This window comes from Ictidomys tridecemlineatus, chromosome 4 (genome assembly GCF_052094955.1).
Source record: "Ictidomys tridecemlineatus isolate mIctTri1 chromosome 4, mIctTri1.hap1, whole genome shotgun sequence".
Lineage (NCBI taxonomy): Eukaryota > Metazoa > Chordata > Mammalia > Rodentia > Sciuridae > Ictidomys > Ictidomys tridecemlineatus.
The window spans coordinates 198619002-198625453 of record NC_135480.1 but is presented as its reverse complement, the minus strand read 5'-3'; the positions used below and the strand labels follow the sequence as shown (position 1 = coordinate 198625453).

The 6452-nt window shown below is 39.0% G+C and overlaps 1 pseudogene; it reads left to right on the top strand.

Moving 5' to 3' along the window:
• The first annotated feature begins 1937 nt into the window (after nt 1-1937).
• LOC101957117 (general transcription factor IIF subunit 2 pseudogene) lies at nt 1938-3774 on the top strand (annotated as a pseudogene).
• The last annotated feature ends 2678 nt before the right edge of the window (nt 3775-6452 follow it).

Below are 6452 nucleotides of genomic sequence, written 5' to 3'. Positions count from 1 at the left end.
TTATGCATACACGGAGTGTAACTTATTCTAATTAGGATCCAATTCCTGTGGTTGAACATGATGTGGAGTTCATATATGAACATAGGAAAGTGTATTCATATATGAACATAGGAAAGTGCTGTCTGATTTATTCAACAGATTTACTTTTAATAAAACTTTGATCCCATTGTCTGTTCAGATGGTTGGGAACTGAGTGTGATAGCTACTAATTTCCCACAATAATCCCTGAGTGAGTACATCACTCTGTATTTCTCCTGTAAATTAATGTTGCTTCCTTTTTTGTGACTATAATGTGCTTCCTCCATATTTTGGATTACTGCCAATCTTATTTTGGTTTTTATTTTCTTGTTTTATTATACATCACAATTTTTGTTCTCTTTTCTCCCACCATCTATCTAGAAGTATATACATCTTACTTTCATTTTATTAATGGTCACCATCACATTTTTCAAAATTGTTCAGAAGTGTATTTATTTCTTTAATAATATCAAGAACATAGCTTAGATGTCTTCTCACGTATACTGTGAGATTTATCATCCTTTTCTTCTATTGTCCCACTGTACTCAGTTTTTATTTATTTTAAATATTCTATTTATTTGTTTTTAATTTTATTTTTATTTATTTATTTTTAAAATATTGTTTAGTTGTCAATGGATCTTTATTTTATTTATTTATATGTGGTGCTGAGAATTGAACCCAGTGCCTCACACATGCTAGGCAAGCGCTCTACCACTGAGCCACAACCCCAGCCCCTTGTTTTTTATTTTTAAGCTAACAATCACATTTCATCTTTTTGGCAAAATTTTATTTTATTTTATTTTTTAAATTTATATATAGCATTAGGATTCATTTTGACATAATTATAGATGCATGGAATGTCACAAGCCATCTGTGGGCTGTGTGTGGACTGTGTTGTGCATAGCCTCTTGAGGAGATAAGCCTGGCACTGGGAACTCCCTGGGGCACCCCCCACAGGGACTGACTGCCTGATGCAGGTGAACTCCCGCCTCAAGCTCTACCTAAGATCCCACATTGCACCTGAGATGGGTGTGACTTGCTGAGGTATCAATCAACCCGCTGACTGCAAGACATCAGGAAGCAAAACTCTGCTCTTGAAACATTATCCCTGCTTTTGATGTACCCCTTAAATAAACCACCGGGGCCATTTTCTCTTTGTCCAACCCATGTGGACTAGATCTATCGGGGCTTCACTGTTTGTAAATATATTTCTTCGTGTTTGTGTTTTATTATTTGTTAATTATTTGAGATATGAAGATTTAGGGTGGCTTGGACTCCTCTGGGCAGAAGAACCTCCCAATGGGATGCTGGTCACTTTCCATCCTGAAAATAAAATTTAATTTGCTCTAATTTAGTCTTTTCCTTTTCCTACTCTGTCCCCCTATTCTGTTTCCTCTACTGATTTTTCTGCTGTTTACTTTTAGGTTTTTGGTTTTTTTTTTTTTTTTTTTTTTTTTAAGCTGGCATCTTGTGGCTATATGTGATGGTGAGATACACTGGGATGTATTCACACATACACATGGGAAAGTTAGGTCAGATTCAGTCCTCTGTTCTTCCCTTCTCCTGTCCCTTCTCCCTCCCCCCAATCCCTTCATCTAGTCCACTGATCTTTCTTCTATTTTGATGGAATCACCCCTCTTCTCTTTCTCTCTTCCTTTTTTCCCCTGATATTTGGGACTTATGATTGATATTTTAAAGCAGCTTTAGGTTCACAGCAAAACTGAACTGAGAGCACAGAGTTCCCATGGACTCCCTTCTCCCATGCAGACACAGCCATTCCCACCAACAGAGGCTCGCATCAGAGCGGTGTATTTGTCATGACTGATGAACCCACATTGAACACCTCCTCCCCACCCCCGCAGTGTACATTTGGGTTCACTCTTGGTGGTGTACATTCTTCAGGTTTGGACAAATGTATAATGACACGAATCCACCACTACAGGATCATACCGGACAGCTTCAGTGCCTTCCAAGCCCTCCGTGCTCTTCTTGGTCTTCTCTCCCTCCCTAACCTTCTAGTCAATCACGTATTATTCCTATGTTTAATTTTTTGAGGGATCTACATACCACTTTTCTAATGGCTGTGGTAGTTTGCATTCCCTCCAATGGGGTGCAGGTGTTCCCTTTTCCCACATCCTCCCACCATTTGTAGTCTTTTATCTTTTTGACAACAGCCATTCTAACAGCGGGGAGGAGATATCTCATTGTGATTTTAATTTGCGCTTCTCTGGTTATTAGTGATGTGGAGCATCGTCTAGAGTTATTGTCTGAGTAATTTGGTACAAAAAGTTTGAGTCCTTGTCTCGGATCCAATAACCCAATAATGAGGCTTTGAGGAAAAGGAGAAAGAAATTTTATTGCTTTGCTAGCAAAGGAGAAAGGCTATGGACTCACATCATGGAGGCTGCCGTTCTTAATGCCTGGGGAAACCGAGGGCTTTAAAAAGGGGACAATAAGGGCCGTTTTCCAAATATTATCCATATCTGTAATTAATGTTCAGCTGCATCTTCAAGAGAGCTGTTTTACCACTTTCAGGTCTGGGGGTGGGTGGTTCTTTGTTCAAGCTGGCAGTAAATGAAAGGACAGATAGCTTAGGATAGGAAGAATGTTGATCTTGTTTTTCTGCAGTAGGGAGTGGGGGTGAAGGAGAGGGGGAAAGAAAAAGAAGTCAGTTTCAACAAAGGCTGCCCACGGTCCATCAGCAAGGTTTACATTCGAGACATAAAGTGGAAACCTGTTACAATTGTTCTTATGAAAATCCTACGTATGTAAGACACATTTTGGATGCTTTATATAAGCCATATTATTATGGATTTTGGTTTTTTAATAAAGGAATAGTTCTGGTAAAAAATTTCCATAAAAGAATAGTAATCATCCCCCAGCCCTGGGTTCCCGGTATCCTGGCAGTGAGCCACTCTGGCTTCTGTCTGCCTTCCACCACTTGTCACCCTTTGCACACTCATCCACAGCCCTCCATCTCTGTAGACCCCGTGGAGTACTGGGAACTTGACCTAACAAGTGCCAAGCACAACACCAGATTGTGGCTTTAACACATTGCTTTGTCACAGCAATGTGTTAAAGCCCCGGGACAAGGTGAAGTTGGGAAATTGCGGATTGCCAAGAATCAAGGAAGGACTGAGGTGTCATTTACTTTGAATGAGGATCTTGCAAATATTCATGATGTTGGCAGAAAACCAGCTTCAGTCAATGCTCCTGGAGAACACTATTTGTCTTACAAAATGCTGGAGGACAGACATTAACAGTATTTATTGAAGGCTCACCAGATAAACTCATTGGCAGGAACAGTGGTACAAAGAGCTGAATGTCAACCTGCTGCCAGTGAAACTATATGGGATTAAAGAGACTGCAGACAGAGGAATCTTCCAAACCTGTAAGGTTATCACATTAACTGGAGAAAGTTGTAATAACAAATGACAAATCTGTTTCTATTGTCAATATAATATTGAATATGAAAGGAAAAAGAAGATGGAAAGTGAGCTTGGGTGATAAGCAACATGTACTAGTCATGCTGTTTTCAGCCTTTGAGAAACATCAGTAGTATAATCTTAAGGACTTGGTGGACATCACAAAACCACCTGTGGGATACCTAAAGGACATCCTGAAAGAAAATGGAATTCAGAATGTAAAAGGGATCCACAAAAACACATGGGAGCTGAAGCAGAATACAGGCATTATCAGGGAGAAGAGAAGAGCGATGGAGAGGCCTTAAGCCAGCAGGCAGACGGAACAGCCTGAGGGTGATTCGACCCAGCACTGACACCAGGAAGCTTGAGGAGTAAAACGACTGGTCCTTTAGTTTCTTTCAGTAAAATTTTTAACTCTATAATTCCATAAAGTTTCTTAAGTGTTTTTGAGAAAGGACAAGTTTATTTATAGACTTAACTTGTATTAAACTTGTAAGTTCATGATGGGGATAGGGGTTAGAGATTAAGAGGGCTTTTCATTTTAAGTGTTAACTTTTAAAATGTTAAGATCAGGAAATGTTTGCTGAGCGAAGACTCTGTCTTTGCTGCCTCTCTGAGGAGCACAGATCAAAAGTGAATCATATAGTAAGGAAAAAAAAAGGCCAACTACAGAAATCATTAAAAGGAATAAAAAGCCAAACTTTCTTTTCCTGAAATTGTTATTAAAAAATCAAGTTGCTTTTAAAAAAAAGATGATCATATTTCATTAAAGAACATTTAAAAAAAAAATCATCACCCAGCTTCCTTATCAATTCATTGCCAATATTGTACCATCCCTATCTCAACCCACCCCTTTCCCTATTGTTTTCAACCAAATCTCATGTTTTATGATTTTATTCATAATAAACATATGAATTTGTTGTATATACACACACATATATATTTAAAACCAATTCCTAAAGATAGAGACTTTTAAAAATACAACCTCAATGCGATTATCATAACAAAAATTTTAACAATTTCTTAATATCACTAAAGGCCTGGTTAGTGTTGAAATACTCATTTTTCTCATTAAAATACAATAAAAAATTTTATAGTTTAAAAAAGCACAATTCCAATAAGGTTCCCGAAGTGTGATTAGTTCTTTAGTGTATTTTGTCTTTTTCTCTCTCTTCCTTCTTCTATCTCTTCTCTCCCTTTTTGTCTTTTACAAATTGTGGAAGAAACTGGGTCATTTTCCTGTGGAATTTCCTACAGTCAGAATTTGTCTGGTTTTGTCACCATACTATAGTTTAACTCATTTCTCTGCACTTGATATTTTCCATAAGTTGGAAGTCAGATGGGATCCACGCTTGATTTTGGAAGAGGGAGACCTGTCAAGGATGGTTCTGTGTTGTTCCATGAGCAGGACACATAGTATCTGGTTAGGGCACATTTTTTGGTGAAATTAGCAGCTATTTCTCTCTAATATCTAGGTCTATTTATTAAAGCTGAAATAAAAATCAAGTCATAGGTGTGGGGTTACCAGAGTTCTAGGCCAGAAGCCTGATTCTAGGCATCTAACAAATCAGGTCCAGCCACTCACCTCAAAAAACAAACAGAAAAGGCAATGGTGAGACTGGTGTGATTCTACATCATGTACAACCAGAAGAATGAGAAGTTATGCTCCATTTTTGTGTGATGTGTAAAAATGCATTCTACTGTCATGTATGACTAATTAGGTCAACAACAACAAAAAGATAGTGGTGAACAGCATGAGAGGAACTTTAATCAGTGGGTGACACTGAAAAGACAAGGGTATCCGTGTCCTTGACATGCCTTCAAGGGTTAAATGTCCCTGAGGTTTTATGGAAAGGGAACTGAGGTGAAGAGTTTGGGGTCTGTATAGCTGGGGGCTTTTCACAGCAGTCAAAGCAGGTGATCTTGATCAGGTGTGGTCTGTCCATCATTATCTCAGGATTTGTCAGCCAGGGCCTTTTCCCTGATAAGAAAGTTACTGTTCTGGAAGTTACTTCAATACATCACAAGATGTTTATTGGATCAGACCTTGTTCCTGGAATCCAAGGTGACGTGGAACAAAGGAGATATGCAAAATGGAGGTAGAGATGCTGAATCTTTAATCCTGTTTGTAGCCACCCTGCAAACATTTGCATGCAAAAGTGAAGAGTCTTAAGTCCTTGTTAGATGGGCAGGGGCATGGAGAGGGTGGGAGGAAGAAGAATTGTAACTGGTCCCCTTGCCAAGGGACCCTATCTCAATCCCAGATGACTGGATTTGGCTGCCTGCCTATCTGAATAAGAAATAAACAAAAGATGGAAAAAATGAAAAGGGAACTTTATGCAGTTGGATCAAATTGGAAGAAGCAGCTATATCCTCTCTTTTCTGGTTCCATAGAAACAGCTATAATTTATGAAAACAAAAACCAGGCATATACATATATAGATTTAGTTGGCCTGAGGAGGGACAGAATAGGCCAGCAGGCAGGAAATACACTCAGGGGATGTAGTTAGCCTGTGCTAGACAGGCCAGGGCAGGGGGCAATCTCTGTTCTTCACCTCTTTGGTGCTCTGATGAGTGGGGGATTGTACCTCTTCAGCTTTTCTTCTTAGCATAAAAAATATTGCTCTTAATTCATAGGGGGGCCCAAATTTATCCTGTTTCAGAAACAGTTGAAACTCCAGGATGATCTGCCTGGAGTGAGACTAGTGAAGATGAACCACATCCAGGGCTTTTCAATCCCTCCATTGCCTCCCTGGAATTCTGGGGCGGGGGGCATTGGACAGTGATATTATGATTTAGTCATTGTAATACTTTATTCCGTAACGTAATAAAGGTGCTACCAGAAACTCTAGTAAATCCTCTATAAACAAAAACAACAAATGTCACTCCATGGCTTTTGATAAGTACAATACATTTTGGAAGGGTGGGGAGAATATTGGTTTAAATCTTTGTATTTCCACTAGAATTTGATCATCCTTATCAATCAGTTATTTGGCTTTCTAGCTGGTG